The following is a 16,868-nucleotide window of genomic DNA, read 5'->3' on the forward strand; positions in this document are numbered from 1 at the left end:
CACAGAAGATGAGAGGGTAATGTAATCAAAGAGGCAGAGATTGGAGTGCTGCAGCCACAAACCACAAAATTCTAGCACCCACCAGAAGCTGGAGGAGGCAGGAAATAGATTTTCCCCTAGAGCCCCTAGAGGGATGGAGGCCCTGCTGACACCTTGATTTCAGTCCAGTGAAACTGATTCCAGCCTTGATAACTGTGAGAGAATACATTTCTGTTGTTTTCAGCCAAGTTGGTGGGAATTTATTACAGAGGCCATAGGAAACTAATTCAGCTACCAACCACTGAGCGTTTACCATGTGCCAGATACTATGCTAAGTCCTTTACATGCATTATCTCATTTAATCCTCACAACAGTCCGAAGAGGTAGATACTATTGTTAACTTCATTTTGCAGATAGAGAAACTGAGATTTACTGATGATAAATAACTTGTCCAATGTCGCATATAACTCAATGGTTACACTGAGAGAGCTACCCCAAATTTACATGGCCCTCGAACTCATGCTCTTAATCACTACCCAATGTTACAATTAGAACATCTAATTTCATGGCCTTGAGAAAGCCTACCTGAGGAAATGGGAAAAAGTATAAGGAAGTTTGGGCAGTAAAGGAGAAAGCCAAGGCATAGAAAATACCAGAGAGTGAACAAGAACCTCTCCAGGTGCACAGGCTAACAAAGCAGCTATTTATTTATCCATTCATCCATTCTACACATACTTACTGAGTGTCAACTATGCGCTTGGCACTCTGCTAGATGTTGGGGGAATAAAGGTAATCAATGACTGAACTTCTCCTTTTGGAATCTCTTTTATTTTCTCTGCTCCAGAGTGAACCAAAAACAGCTTTCTTGGGCAACACTGGCCAGAGACATTATTCCACCTCCCTGCTGAGGGCCAGCTTGAACTTTATTCATTCCAAAATCCAACCATTCAGCCAGACCCTCAAATCACTGAAGACAGTCGGTCAAAAGGGATAAAAATCAAGGGCAAACCTCTCTGAAGTGCTTATCACTCTCCAGCATCTCCTAAATCTTGGAATGATCCTAGGCCTTTCTTAAGCCTCCCTCCACCAGCTGGTCAGATAAAGCCCTGTGTTGTAGGACACTTCCACCTTTGGAAAGTGGTTTCCAGAACAGTTTGCTTGAAGACTCTCTAATACCCAAGGAAGACATGGGAGCCACTTGAGGTAAGTGCTGTTCTTCACTGATTGCCCTGCAACACTGCTTTCTGAACACCTACACTTCACCCCTTGCTGCCTTTATCCACAATTCATTAGTTTCCACTGATGAAACCAATCAAGTTGGAATAGAGGAATACAGCCATGTGTATGCATGAGCTTGGTCCATTTGCCAGTATGTAGACTGTCGTATGATAAAGCTTCCATGAATACATTGCATTGCAAAAACAGGAACTGCATACAAATTGACCTTTTATCATATTAAAAGGTCTTCCCTGAGGACTTTCTAAGCATAAATGAAGTGGAGGAAGTCACAAAGGAAAAATATAGACACATGTGACAAAGTTGAAATAAAAAACTTATGTGTATTAAAAAAACAGACATTGCTGGCAGGTAAATAAATTGGTACAACTTTCATGGAGGGAAATATGGTATATTTATTAAAAGCCTTTCAAATGTGCTTACCATGTCACCCAGGAATCCCACTGCTAAGAATTTATCCAGAGGAAATAAACCATGTGGGCACAAAGATTTTGCTATGAGGATATTAATCTAAGCTTTAATTATAATAGTGGAAGGTTGGAAGCAACCCAAATGTCCTATAATAGAGGACTGATACATTGATATGATGGAATACAATGCAGACATTAAAAGTCATGTTTTAAAATAATATTTAGTGTCATAGAAAATGTTCAGGATTTAATTAGGTAAAGAAATCGGGATGTAAAACGTATAGTTTTTAAAATATAATAAGTATATGTACTCTTTACTTCAAAAAAAAATGTATCAAAGATCTACTGAGTATAGTGATAGATTTTGGGGATATTGCAGTGGGCCAGACAGTCTTTGCCCTAATGAAGGAAAAAAGGCTAAAAGGAAATAAACCAAAATCCATATCATTAAAGATACCTATGTTTGGGTGGGTTAAGGGTGATTTTAATATTTTGCTTGATAATTCTCTATATTTTCCATGATTATATACTACTTATACAATTAAGGAAAAGTTATTTTAAAAAATACTTTCCAAGCCAGGCATAGTGGTACATTCCTGTAATTCCAGCTACTCAGGAGTCTGGAGGAGGAGAATCACTTGAGCCCAGGAGTTCAAGACCAGCCTGGGCAACATAGCCAGATCCTTTCTCAAAAAAAATTTTTTTCCTTCAAATTGAGGCTAGCTACTATACCTTGTGAAGCCTAATACATAAAAGTATCTTATATTTAATGAACTCTGGAGGATTTGGACCACTTCCATGACCTACAATTAATTCGATCCTCCATACAATCCTGTGGGGATAGGTAGGGCAGGGATCATCATGTCCATTGTATGGAAAGAGGTTGAGGCAGAAAAAGCAAGTGATTGCCCTGGAAAATAGAGTGGGTTTGGGATAGAATCATAACCCTAACGTCAAATTTCAGGACTCTCTTAACTCTACTGTATTTCCCTGAATGTGTTGGGAAGGCAAAGGACCTCCCAAGGCTTTGATCCAAATTCCTTTCCAGACATTTGCCCCTGTTATCTTTCCCTCCTTTTTCAAGTGACTGGATACTATGGAATTCCCAAATGAGCAAGAGAAATAGCTGAATCATTTTACTTTCTAGCTTCCCAAAGATTTAGAATTGTAGAATCACATAAGGAAGAGACCTTGGAAAGCATTCCAGCCTTCTATGCAAGTTGAGAAGATTGCCTCGAGGGTACCCCTCTCTCTCTCTCTCTCTCTCTCTCTCTCTCTCTCTCTCTCTCTCTGTCTCTCTCTCTCTGCCAGGTACGGGTACCCTTTCTTTTCCTCGCTTCCCCTTTTGGGAAGTCTGCTAGATGGCCCTTTGATTGACTAAACAAATTAGACTTAATGTCTTCTGGCTGGTAATGAACCCATGCCTGAATAGCAAATAGCCATGGCATTTGCATTTTAACTCAGAACTCTGAAGACACCAAGCCCAAAAGAACTGTGGAATTTCAGGTAGCATAATAGGCTAGTTAGGGAGGTATCCCTGGGCAGGATCACCTTTTGGCAGCTCTGCTAAAGATTTTACAAAACTTAGGCAGGTTACCTATTCCTATCGCATATATGATCAGCCCCATCCTCAGGGAGCTGGCTCCACTGGAGGAGAAGACTGAGGATACAGTTCACAGAAGCAGGTCCTTCTGGCCTCTGCCTATGGGGTTAGTGGGTGCAGCCAAGCGCAGGGCCCACAATCACTCAGGAGGAAGTGAGGGAGCTTGCTGAAAAAGGAAAGGAATGAGTTGCTGTTGGGAAGATTTTCAATCCTTCTGAGAGAAAAACAAATCCAATCTTACTCATTTGTCTCCTGGTTCCAGCCTCCACCCTGTTTACTTTCTTGGGTCAATGACAGATTTGAGCCTTTGTATTAATACTCAGCCTTCTCGCCTTAGTTCTGGCCTCTACTTGAGCCTGCTGCTGCTGCTGCTGCCGCTGCTGCTGCTACTTAGGACCACTCTCCATCCATTAACACATCTGGTTCCCCAGTTTGCTGCAAGGAAAAATTGAGATTTTGTTGCTCAGGTTCTGCTTCCACTGCTTCCGTTCAGTGCTTACCCTCCCTGGGGCATGCAGCTCTACCCACCCACCACCCTCCCCCATGGCTTTTGCTCAAATTTAAAGCTGTTTTTGGAAGCATCATTTCAGGAGCTAAAGGAACTAAAACTCAGACTTAGACCAAGCCTGAATTGATGTTGGCTGCAGTGGTCACCTGCCTGGTATGGTTTTAAACAGCATTTGGAAAAGATTCGCTGTCCAGGGAATAATAATAACTAATATTTACAAATAAATATGTGCCAGGCCCTGTGCTAAAGAATTTACATGCATAAATCATTTAATCTAAAAAAAAAAACTATGTAATAGGCACCACTATTATCCCCATTGTACATTTTTCCAGTTCAAGATGGTAGACTGAGCACAAATATTTAAGTCTTGTCCCTCCAGAGGCCTCATTAAAATAATAGCACAGACATTTTAAAATGCATAAACCCACCACAACAAAGAGAACGGGAGGGAGGCCATCAGTGGCTGAGAAATTTAAATAAATTTCTGAAGTCAGAAAGCATCTGAGCAGTGCTAACTGATGAAGTCGAGTGGAGCAAACAATCAGTTGAAACTCTGTGTGGAAGGGCTGCAGCTAAGGAGACAGCTCGCCTACATTGCAAACCTTAGCAAGACTACAGGTACGACAGAAATAAGAGTGAGGACTGGGGCTGACAACAGGGCGATTAACTGAAGGTCTGTAAAAAGAAGAGTTGACCCCCAGTCCCTACATGGAGATGACCTGGAAGCCAAATATTTACTTGCCAGCCTAAAACCAAAGAGTTTCTTCACTACAGAAATTGAATAAAGTCTCTAGAGATAATTAGGGCAGCTAGTTGGATGTCAGTGACTCAGAGTTAGGCCTTTTGTAGTTTGGTATTTAAACCCCACTCCATATCCCCTGCAAAAGATTAATATACAGATCCCCTCCCATTGTCCTTAAGCAAAATCTGCCCATTGTCAAGGTCTGCTCACATATACCCAGCTCCCAGTCAGACTCTCTATAGCCTCATTTTAAAAGATAAACAGGAAACAAAAGAATATTAGACAATTAGACATATGAGAGAAGACTGGAACTTTAAAGAAAAATCACAATATTTAATGAAACAAGCAGAATTGATTTAGGGAACTAAAGGTACTATAAATAAAATTTCAAGTAGTATCCACAGAGAAATTTGACACCATATTACATCTGTAAAACAATAATAGAATGCAATAAAAAATAAGAACAAAGAATGCAATTGAGCTCTTTGCAAAACTTTTCAATATAAACATTTGTACATTGCTTTGATGTTTGAACCACGCAAAGGTACTACTTATTTGAAATAAATTAGTTTAATTTTTTTTTTTTTTTGAGACAGAGTCTCGCTTTGTCACCCAGGCTGGAGAACAATGGGGCAATCTCGGCTCACTGCAACCTCCGCCTCCTGGATTCAAGCAATTCTCCTGCCTCAGCCTCCCGAGTTACTGGAATTACAGGTGCCTGCCACCTTGCCCGGCTAATTTTTGTATTTTTAGTAGAGATGGAGTTTTGTCATGTTGGCCAGGCTGGTCTCGAACTCCTGACCTCAGGTGGTCCACCCACCTTGGCCTCCCAAAGTGCTGGGATTACAGGCACGAGCCACAGTGCCCGGGCAGTTAAATTTTTTAAAATGATGAGCTCTTGGAAATAAAATATATCATTGGCAAAATAAAAGATCATAAAAGGTGTATTAGCTTTCTATTGCTGCATAACAAATTACCATAAGCTTAGTGGCTTAAAACAACCCACATTTTTAATCTTATGATTTCTGCAGGTCCAACAGTACAAGCACAACATAGCAGGGGTTTCCTGTTTAGAGCCTCATGAGGCTGCAATCAAGGTAACCTTAAGATGTGTTCTTATCTCAAACTCAGGGTCCTTTTCCAAGCTCATTCGGGTTGTTGGCAGAATTCAATTCCTCAAAGTTGTAAGAATGAGACCCTTACAACTCAAAGGTGCCCCTCTCTGTAGGCAGTTCACAAAACAACTGTTTTCTTATTCAAGGCCAGTGAAAGAGTCACTCCAGGTTCTGTCTCTGACTCCTAGACTCCCTTTAAAAAGCTAACTGATGAGTAGGCTTCAGAAGGTCAGTAATAACAAACTTCTCCGAGCTAAAGAAGGATGTTCAAACTCATTGCAAGGAAGCTAAAAACCTTGAAAAAAGATTAGATGAATGGCTAACTAGAATAAACAGTGTAGAGAAGACCTTAAATGACCTGATGGAGCTGAAAACCATGGCACGAGAACTGTGTGATGCATGCACAAGCTTCAATAGCCAGTTCAATCAAGTGGAAGAAAGGGTATCAGTGATTGAAGATCAAATTAATGAAATAAAGTGAGAAGACAAGGTTGGAGAAAAAGAGTAAAAAGAAATGAACAAAGCCTCCAAGAAATATGGGACTATGTGAAAAGACCAAATCTACATCTGACTGGTGTACCTGAAAGTGATGGGGAGAAAGGAACCAAGTTGGAAAACACTCTTTGGGATATTATCTAGGAGAACTTCCCCAACCTAGCAAGGCAGGCCAACATTCAAATTCAGGAAATAGAGAGAACACCACAAAGATACTCCTTGAGAAGAGCGGCCTCAAGACACCTAATTGTCAGATTCACCAAGGTTGAAATGAAGGAAAAAATGTGAAGTGCAACCAGAGAGAAAGGTCTGGTTACCCACAAAGGGAAGCCCATCAGACTAACAGCAGATCTCTTGGCAGAAACTTTACGAGCCAGAAGAGAGTGGGGGTCAATATTCAACATTACTAAAGAAAAGAATTTTCAACCCAGAATTTCATATCCAGCCAAACTAAGGTTCATAAGTGAAGGAGAAATAAAATCCTTTACAGACAAGTAAATGCTGAGAGATTCTGTCACCACCAGGCCTGCCTTACAAGAGCTCCTGAAGGAAGCACTAAACATGGAAAGGAACAACCAGTATCAGCCACTGCAAAAACATGCCAAATTGTAAACACCATCAATGCTAGGAAGAAACTGCATCAACTAACGGGCAAAATAACCAGCTAACATCATAATGACAGGATCAAGTTCACACATAACAATATTAACCTTAAATGTAAATGGACTAAATGTCCCAATTAAAAGACACAGACTGGCAAATTGGATAGAGTCAACACCCATCAGTGTACTGTATTCAGGAGATCCATCTCACGTGCAGAGACACATATAGGCTCAAAATAAAGGGATGGAGGAAGATCTACAAAGCAAATGGAAAGCAAAAGAAAGCAGGGGTTGCAATCTTAGTCTCTGATAAAACAGACTTTAAACCAACAAAGATCAAAAAAGATGAAGAAGGGCATTACATAATGGTAAAGGGATCACTGCAACAAGAAGAGTTAATTATCCTAAATATATATGCACCCAATACAGGAGCACCCAGATTCATAAAGCAAGTTCTTAGAGACCTAAAAAGAGACTTAGACTCACACACCACACAATAATAGTGGGAAACTTTAACACCCCACTGCCAATATTAGACAAATCAATGAGACAGAAGATTAACAAGGATATTCAGAACTTGAACTCAGCTCTGGACCAAGCAGACCTAATAGACACCTACAGAACTCTCCACCCCAAATCAACAGAATATACACATTCTTCTCAGCACTGCATCACACTTAGTCTAAAACTGACTACACAATTCGAAGTAAAACACTCCTCAGCAAATGCAAAAGAACGGAAATCATAACAAACAGTGTCTCAGAACGACAGTGCAATCAAACTAGAACTCAGGATTAAGAAACTCACTCAAAATCGCACAACTACATGGAAACTGAACAACCTGCTCCTGAATGACTACTGGGTAAATAACGAAATCAAGGCAGAAATAAAGATGCTCTTCAAAACCAATAAGAACAAAGACACAACGTACCAGAATCTCTGGGACACATTTAAAGCAGTGTGTAAAGGGAAATTTATAGCACTGAATGCCCACAGGAGAAAGCAGAAAAGATCTAAAATCGGCACCCTAACATCACAACTAAAAGAACTAAGGAAGCAAGAGCAAACAAATTCAAACGGTAGCAGAAGACAAGAAATAACTAAGATCAGAGCAGAACTGAAGGAGATAGAGACACAAAAACCCTTCAAAAAAATCAATGAATCCAGGAGCTGATTTTTTGAAAAGATCAACAAAATTGATAGACTTCTAGCAAGACTAATAAAAAAGAAAAGAGAGAAGAATCAAACAGATGGAATAAAAAATGATAAGGAGGATATCATCACCGATCCCACAGAAATACAAACTACCATCAGATAATAATATAAACACCTCTATGCAAATAAACTAGAAAATCTAGAAGAAATGGATAAGTTCCTGGACACATACACCCTCCCAAGACTAAACCAGGAAGAAGATGAATCTCTGAATAGACCAATAACAGGCTCTGAAATTGAGGCAATAATTAATAGCCTACCAACCAAAAAAAGTCCAGGACCAGATGGATTCACAGATGAATTATACCAGAGGTACAAGAAGGAGCTGGTACCATTCCTTCTGAAACGATTCTAATCAATAGAAAAAGAGGGAATCCTCCTAACTCATTTTATGAGGCAATCATCATCCTGATACCAAAACCTGGCAGAGACACAACGAAAAAAGAGAATTTTAGACCAATATCCCTGATGAACATCGATGCGAAAATCCTCGATAAAATACTGGCAAACCAAATCCAGCAGCACATCAGAAAACTTATCCACCACGATCAAGTTGGCTTCATCCCTGGGATGCAAGGCTGGTTCAACATACACAAGTCAATAAACATAATCCATCGTATAAACAGAACCAAAGACAAAAACCACATGATTATCTCAATAGATGCAGAAAAGGCCTTTGACAAAATTCAGCAGCCCTTCATGCTAAAATCTTTCAATAAATTAGGTATTGATGAGATGTATCTCAAAATAATAAGAGCTGTATATGACAAACCCACAGCCAATATCATATTGAATGGGTAAAAACTGGAAACATTCCCTTTGAAAACTGGCACAAGACAGGGATGCCCTCTCTCACCACTCCATTCAACATAGTGTTGGAAGTTCTGGCCAGGGCAATCAGGCAAGAGAAAGAAATAAAGGGTATTCAATTAGGAAAAGAGGAAGTCAGATTGTCCCTGTTTGCAGATGACATGATTGTATATTTAGAAAACCCCATCGTCTCAGCCCAAAATCTCCTTAAGCTGATAAGCAACTTCAGCAAAGTCTCAGGATACAAAATTAATGTGCAAAAATCACAAGCATTCCTATACACCAATAATAGACAAACAGAGGGCCAAATCATGAGTAAACTCCCACTCACAATTGCTACAAAGAGAACAAGATACCTAGGAATCCAACTTCAAAGGGATGTGAAGGACCTCTTCAAGGAGAACTACAGACCACTGCTCAACGAAATAAAAGAAGACACAAACAAATGAAAGAACATTCCATGCTCATGGATAGGAAGAATCAATACCATGAAAATGGCCATACTGCCCAAGGTAATTTATAGATTTAATGCCATCACCATCAATCTACCAATAACTTTTTTTCACAGAATTGAAAAAAACTACTTTAAAGTTCATATGGAACCAAAAAAGTGCCTGCATTGCCAAGACAATCCTAAGCAAAAAGAACAAAGCTAGAGGCATCATGCTACCTGACTTCAAACTATACTGCAAGTCTACAATAACCAAAACAGCATGCTACTGGTACCAAAATAGATATATAGACCAGTGGAACAGAACAGAAGACTCAGAAATAATACCACACATCTACAACCATCTGATCTTTGACAAACCTGACAAAAACAAGAAATGGGGAAAGGATTCCCTATTTAATAAATGGTGCTGGGAAAACTGGCTAGCCATATGTAGAAAGCTGAAACTGGATCCCTTCCTTACCCCTTACATAAAAATTAATTCAAGATGGATTAAAGACTTAAATAGTAGACCCAAAACCATAAAAACCCTAGAAGAAAACCTAGGCAATACCATTCAAGACATAGGCATGGGCAAGGACTTCATGACTAAAACACCAAAAGCAATAGCAACAAAAGCCAAAATAGACGAATGGGATCTAATTAAATCAAAGAGCTTCTGCACAGCAAAATAAACTACCATCAGAGTGAATAAGTAACCGACAGAATGGAAGAAAATTTTTGTAATCTACGCATCTGACAAAGGGTTAATATCCAAAATCTACAAAGAACTTAAACAAATTTACAAGAAAAAAAAATCCCATCAAAAAATGGGCAAAGGATATGAACAAACACTTCTCAAAAGGAGACATTTATGCAGCCAATAGACACATGAAAAAATGCTCATCATCACAGGTCATCAGAGAAATGCAAGTCAAAATCACAATGAGATACCATCTCACACCAGGTAGAATGGCAATCATTAAAAAATCAGGAAACGACAAGTGCTGGAGAGGATTTGGAGAAATAGGAACACTTTTACATTGTTGGTTGGAGTGTAAACTAGTTCAACCATTGTGGAAGACAGTGTGGCGATTCCTCAGGGATCTAGAACTAGAAATAACATTTGACTCAGCCTTCCCATTACTGGATATATGCCCAAAGGATTATAAATCATGCTACTATAAAGACACATGCACATGTATGTTTATTGCGGCACTGTTCACAATAGTAAAGACTTGGAATCAACCCAAATTCCATCAATGATAGACTGGATAAAGAAAATGTGGCACACATACACCATGGATTACTATGCAGCCATAAAAAAGGATGAGGTTATGTCCTTTGCAGGGACATGGATGAAGCTGGAAACCATCATTCTGAGCAAACTCTCACAAGGACAGAAAACCAAACACCACATGTTCTCACCCATAGGTGAGAATTGATAAATGAGAACACTTGGACACAGGGTGGGGAACATCACACACTGGGACCTGTCATGGGGTGGGAGGAAGGAGAAGGGACAGCATTAGGAGAAATACCTAATGTAAATGATGAGTTAATGGGTGCAGCAAACCAACATGGCACATGTACACCTATGTAACAAACCTGCACGTTCTGTACATGTACTCTAGAACTTAAAGTATACAAAAAAAAAGTTCACTGATTAAGTCAGGTCTACCCAGAATAATATCCCTTTTGATTAACTAAAAATAAACTAATTTGGGATCTTAATGACACCTGCAAAATTCCTTTACTTTTGCCATATAACTTAATCATGAAAGTAACATCCCATCCTATTCACAGGTCCCACCCACACTCAAGAGGAGAGGGTTATATAGGACATGTACATGAGTCAGGAATCTTGGGGGCCATTGTAGAATTCTGCCTACTACAAAGGACTGGAAGACAAAGATGAGGAAATCCCTCACAATGGGGAAAAATAGATGAGAAATAAAGGAAAAGCAATAATGAAGAAAAATTTAGGAAGTTCAACATCTAGCATCCAATTATTAGAAATTCCAAAAAGAAGGGAGAAAATTATCAAAGAAGTAATATGGTAAAATTTCTGAAAGCCGATGAAAAACGAGTTTTCTGACTGAAAAAGCCAACTGAATGTCATGCAGAGTTGTGTTTTTCAAAGCCACATTCCCAACCATATCAGGGTTCATATGCTGAATACTACGAAATGCTGATAAAAGAAATCAGATAAACCTAAATAATGGAGAGACATAACATATTCATGAATTGGAAGACTTAACGTGGTTAAAATGCCAGTTATCCCAAACTGGCTATAGATTTAATGCAACATTTATCAAAATTCAAAGAGGTTTCTTGCAGATATAGACAAGTTTATTCTAAAATTAATATGAAAAGGCAAAGGTGTGGACAATGCCCGCATCGTTCTGAAGATCGACAATGCCTGTCTTGCTGCTGATGACTTTAGAGTCAAGGATGAGAAAGCTGGCCATGCACGAGTCCATGGAGAGTGATATCCATGGGCTCCACAAGATCATTGATGACACCAATGTCACTCAGCTGCAGCTGGAGACAGAGATCGAGGCTCTCAAGGAGGAGTTGCTCTTCATGAAGAAGAACAACGAAGAGGAAGTAAAAGGCCTACAATCCCAGATTGCCAGCTCTGGGTTGACCATGAAGGTAGATGCCCCAAATCTCAGGACCTCACCAAGATCATGGCAGACATCCAGGTCCAATATGACGAGCTGGCTTGGGAGAACCAAGAGGAGCTGGACAAGTAATGGTCTCAGCAGACTGAGGAGAGCACCACAGTGGTCACCACGCAGTCCGCTAAAGTTGGAGCTGCTGAGTTGATGCTCACGGAACTGAGACGTACAGTTCAGTCCTTGGAGACCGACCTGGACTCAATGAGAAATCTGACGGCAAGCTTGGAGAGCAGCCTGAGGGAAGTGGAGGCCTGCTATGCCCTGCAGATGGAGCAGCTCAATGGGATCCTGCTCCACCTGGAGTCAGAGCTGGCACAGACCCGGGCAGAGGGACTGCGCCAGGCCCAGGAGTACAAGGTCCTGTTGAACATCAAGGTTAAGCTGGAGGCTGAGATTGCCACCTACCGCCGCCTGCTGGAAGATGGCGAGGACTTCAATCTTGGTGATGCCCTGGACACCAGCAATTCCATGCAAACCATTCAAAAGACCACCACCCTCCGGATAGTGGATCACAAAGTGGTGTCTGGGATATTAACCCAGCAGAAGCGGGGTACTCTTTGGGGACCCGGAGACTGATTAAAAGTTCAGAGGAAGAAAAAAGAAAGGAAAGAAAGAAAGGAAGGAAGGAAGGAAGGAAGGAAGGAAGGAAGGAAGGAAGGAAGGAAGGAAGGAATTAGAAAAGCCAAGACAATATTTGTGGAAAAAATTAAATTAGAGGAATCACACTGAATGATTTTAAGATTTATAGAAAGTTAAGTAATCAATACTGAGTGTTACTGGTGAAGAGATAGGCACATAAATCAATGAGATGGAAAAGAGAGTTCAGAAAAAGATGTACAAAAAGAGACAAAAGGCCAGGCATGGTGGCTGACGCCTGTAATCCCAGCACTTTGGGAGACTGAGGAGGGCTGATCGCCTGAGGTCAGGAGTTCAAGACCAGCTTGGCCAACATGGTGAAACCCCATCTCTACTAAAGACACAAAAATTAGCCAGGCATAGTGGTGGGCACCTGTAATCCCAGCTACTAGGGAGACTGAGGCAGGAGAATTGCTTGAACCCGGGAGGCAGAGGTTGCAGTGAACCAAGATCATGCCACTGTACTCCAGCACCTGGGTGACAAAGTGAGACTCTGTCTCCAAAAAAAAAAAAAAAAAAGACAAAGATGCAAAAGCAATTCAGTGGAGAAAACACCATCTTTTCAACAAATAATACTGAAACAGTTGAACATCCACAGTTTCAAAAAAAGAACATTGACCTAAATATTATACCTTATATAAAAGTGAATTCAAAATAGATATTAGATCTAAATGCAAAACCTAAAACTATAAAACTTTTAGAAGAAGATGTAAGGGAAAAATCTTTGTGACATTGGGTTAGGCAAAGAACTTTTAGACATACCACCAAAAGCTTGATCCATAAAAAAGAAAAATTGGTAAATTGGGCTTTATAAAAATGTAAAACTTTTGCTCTGTGGCAGATACTGTTAAGAGAATAAAAAGACAAGCTGCAAATTGGGAAAAAATATTTGCAAATCACATATCTGACAAAGAACTTGTATCTAGAATATATGAAGAGGCTATTAAAACTTAGTAAGAGGCCAGGCACAGTGGCTCATGCCTGTAATTCCAACACTTTGGGAGGCCAAGAAGGATCACTTGAGGCTGCAGCCTGGGCAACACAGTGAGACTCCATCTCCCAAAAAACAATCAAACTCAATAAAACTAACTGAAACAAACCAATATTTTTAAGTGGGCAAAAAAAATTTTGAAAAGTCACTTTACAAACGAGGATACAAAAACGGCTCACAAACACATAAAATTCATCATTCAGGAAATGAGAATTAAAACTGCAAAAGTGTGCCTTTACAGAGCCACTAGTAATTGAAATAAAAAGGAATGTTAATACCAAGTTTGGCAAGGATGTAAAGCAACTGGAACTCTGATTCATTGTTGGTGGGATTCTAAAATGGTACAACCACTTTGGAAAGTACTTTGGCAGTGTCATAAAGTTCAACTTAACACCAACCATATGATACAGCTTTTTCACTCCTAGAGAGAATGGAAAACATATGTCTGCACAAAACCCTGTACACAATCTCCTTAGCAGCTTTATTTACAATTGTCAAAAAATGGAAACAATCCAAATACCCAATAAAAGTGAATAAACAAATTTTAGTAAATCCATACCATGGAGTACTACTCAGCAATAAAAGGGAATTGACTAATGATACATGAAACAACATGAATTTCGTAAATATTATGATGTGTGAAAGAAGTCAGACACAGAAGTATACATACTGCATGATTCTAATTTATAGTGACAGAAAGCAGGTCAGTGGTTGCTTAGGGATAAAGAAATGATTTACAAAGGAGCCCGAGGAAAACTTTTGGAGGTGTTGGATATGATTGTGGTGATGGTTTCACTAGTATAAACATATGTCAAAACTTATCAAATTGTACACTTTTAACACGTACAGTTTATTGTAGGTCATTTACACCTCAGTAAAGCTATTTTAAAAGATTATAAAAACTACACTAATTTAAAGAAGTCATACACAAAAAGTTACCTACATATGATTCCATTATGTGAAGTTTGAGAATGTGAAAATGTTTTAACTTATTTTAGGCCGGGCGCGGTGGCTCAAGCCTGTAATCCCAGCACTTTGGGAGGCCGAGACGGGCGGATCACAAGGTCAGGAGATCGAGACCATCCTGGCTAACACGGCGAAACCCCGTCTCTACTAAAAACACAAAAAATTAGCCAGGCGAGGTGGCGGCGCCTGTGGTCCCAGCTACTCGGGAGGCTGAGGCAGGAGAATGGCGGGAACCCGGGAGGCGGAGCTTGCAGTGAGCTGAGATCTGGCCACTGCACTCCAGCCTGGGCGACAGAGCGAGACTCCGTCTCAAAAAAAAAAAAAAAAAAAAGAAAATGTTTTAACTTATTTTAAAGTCAGAAGTAAAAATGGACTTTTAGGTCAAAGATGTTTCAGCATATAATATTAATATACTTATCTTTATACTAATGCAGTCATAAAATATACTTTGTTTAATGAAGAAAGGGTGCAGGAAGGCCAAAGTTCCTTTGGCCATGCAAATCATAATACGTTCCTCTCTGTAGTGAATTATATTGGCAAAGTTACAATAATGTAAACATGATTTATTGGCTGTCAACTTTTAGAATCAACCTATAAACAAAGCATGGGAGATGTATTCAAAGTTATAGAAGAAAATGTAAATACTATCAACCTTGACAATGTAGAAGTAATTATACATTTGACAGAAAATGTAAGTAGAAGGGGAGAAGAGGTGGAGGGAAGCATATGGACTTGATTAGCTCCATCTGATAAAAATGGGGAGTCAAGAGATGCTATCTATAGTTTATGGTATAATACATAAGATTTCAGATATATTATTCAATGTTCTAAAAGTAATTAGTAGTAGAACAACAGTATTACATAACTCTATTGGGGGTGTGAAGGAGGGGAAGTGGGTATGTTATTGAGTACTGCCCTCTCATCTATCATAGTAGAAATTAAATAGATAGGTATCTCAAGTTGATAAATCAAGGAAGAGAGCAGAGGCATATTATTTAGTGAACTAGAGGTCAATCGTCAGAAGAATTAAAAGAGAAAGATTAAAAATGGCAGCTTTGTGGGTCTGAAGGTGGATGGGCTGGCAGAAAGGGTTTTGCTCTTCATTATAAGTTTTTCTGTACTGTTTGATTTTTTTAACCAGGTTCATGTGTCATTTCGATTTTAAAAAAGTCATCTTCTCTCACCCCTGTTAGTCTCTACTTGAGCATCATTTGTATCCTTCATTGTTCTCATCACAATCTGTAATTATTTTAGTTATATGTGTGATGATTCAGTTAATGTCTTTTTCTCCCATTAGACTGTAAGCTCTGCAAGGACCAGAACAGAGTCTTGTCTTCATTGCCACTCTATCCCCAGTGCCTGGCATAGAATGTAGCCCAGGAACCAGGATTACACCTTGCATAGCACTCTGGGAACTTCTTATTTAAAGGCCTCTCCAAGCTTCCTCTAGGACCAACCGGCAGTTGAGATGGAAGATGTTCTGTTGTGGAAAGGCAGTGTCCTCCAAAAGGCTAAAAGCAGGGATGGCCATGAGCAGAGAAAGGCACTACAGCCAAATAGTACCCCAGAAAGTGTTCTAAACCTTCCCTGGTGAGGGCATGAGCTGGGGTAAATCAGATTATTCTTCCAGCATTGAAATCCTCTTTAAAAGAACATTAAAGAGTGCCTTCAAGTGGGCATTTTGCAGGGAGTAAAAGGAAGAGGGAATAGCAAAGGCACCTCTTAGCCCTGGGAGATATAAGCCGTTGGCATTTCCACACTAGCTAAAGAAGCTTCTCTCAGTCTGCCTGGGCTTGTACCTGCCAGCAAGTACAAGCACGTCCAGTAGATGAAGCTGATTTTTGTGGTCCTTCATGGGCAGTTCTGAAGAGGGCTCTGGAAACTGCTTGATAGCAAAGCTGAAGATTATCTTAGGGTCAGAACAAGAGAGCCTGGGGCATGGAGGAGAGGAATTGGGCTGTCATATCTTCTAGAGCCACTTACATAAGAACCTTGGATATGCTGGGGTGAATGGTATGGGCAGACGTGTTTGTTTCCTGATTAAATGAGGAAAGGTGATCTGTGAGGCCGCTCCCTCCTGGCCATAGCCTCACACATGATCCCTGGAGAGTCACAGACAGGGAGATTTCGAGGTTCAGACAACCCCATCAGACCCCTTGGGCTGTCTAGGGTTTCCTGGAGAGAACATTCTTCTAATGAGGGGAACCCAAAAGAGGGAAGCATAGAAAAAAGCCAATGAGGAATTACGACGCCACCACTGGAGGATGTGGGTTAGAGTCAAGATGGCTCACAGGGAGAAGTCCTTGCTTGCAGGTCTAGAAACCTAGCACCCGTAATTGTGCCTTCCTCTTTCTAGGAAGACAACAAACTGTCTTTCAGCTTTGTCTAGCAGGTGCTGGAACCTCCCTGTGGCCAGATTCCTGGGGCCGGGTGAATTGTCAATAGG

General features: G+C 40.2%; 1 pseudogene; it reads left to right on the forward strand.

Annotated features, from left to right (window-relative positions):
* The first annotated feature begins 4,254 nt into the window (after window positions 1–4,254).
* Window positions 4,255–12,405, forward strand: LOC126945861 (keratin, type I cytoskeletal 18-like; annotated as a pseudogene).
* The last annotated feature ends 4,463 nt before the right edge of the window (window positions 12,406–16,868 follow it).

The sequence above is a fragment of the Macaca thibetana genome, chromosome X (assembly GCF_024542745.1).
Source record: "Macaca thibetana thibetana isolate TM-01 chromosome X, ASM2454274v1, whole genome shotgun sequence".
NCBI lineage: Eukaryota > Metazoa > Chordata > Mammalia > Primates > Cercopithecidae > Macaca > Macaca thibetana.